The sequence below is a fragment of the Poecilia formosa genome, unplaced genomic scaffold (assembly GCF_000485575.1).
Source record: "Poecilia formosa unplaced genomic scaffold, Poecilia_formosa-5.1.2 Scaffold490, whole genome shotgun sequence".
Lineage (NCBI taxonomy): Eukaryota > Metazoa > Chordata > Actinopteri > Cyprinodontiformes > Poeciliidae > Poecilia > Poecilia formosa.
In genome coordinates this window covers 238,623-239,087 of record NW_006800429.1, presented here as the reverse complement: position 1 = coordinate 239,087, position 465 = coordinate 238,623, and positions in this window count along the sequence as shown.

Genomic DNA, 465 nt, shown 5'->3' with positions numbered 1-465 from the left:
ACAGAACTGATCTTCCCTCTTTGATATGGACAAAGACTGCTGACATCTTCAAATTTACCATTACAAAACTCCACTTCCAATAGCAGTCCTATGAGTGACTTTATGCCGATAGATGCGACACTTGAGATAAAAAATTTACTAAACACCCTGCTGCACCCAGAAAAACCACACTTGAACATTACATTTGACATGCAGCTTTGTTTTCGCCTTATGTAAACAGCTACATGACTGCACATTTGGAAAATATGTTGCACAATGTCATTCTTAAGAATGTTTTTTTTTCTTTTTTTCAAATCGCACGATAACAACAAATGGAAAACTGACAATAACTGACTTTGCAATAGCAGTAAGTTCAAACTGTACCTTTTATGTGGTCCAGCAACAAAACAAAACTGTGGTCCGTGTATATAAACCTGCAATAAAAGAAAGAGTGAGTAAAAAGCTAACAAAAATATATTTAGGAAG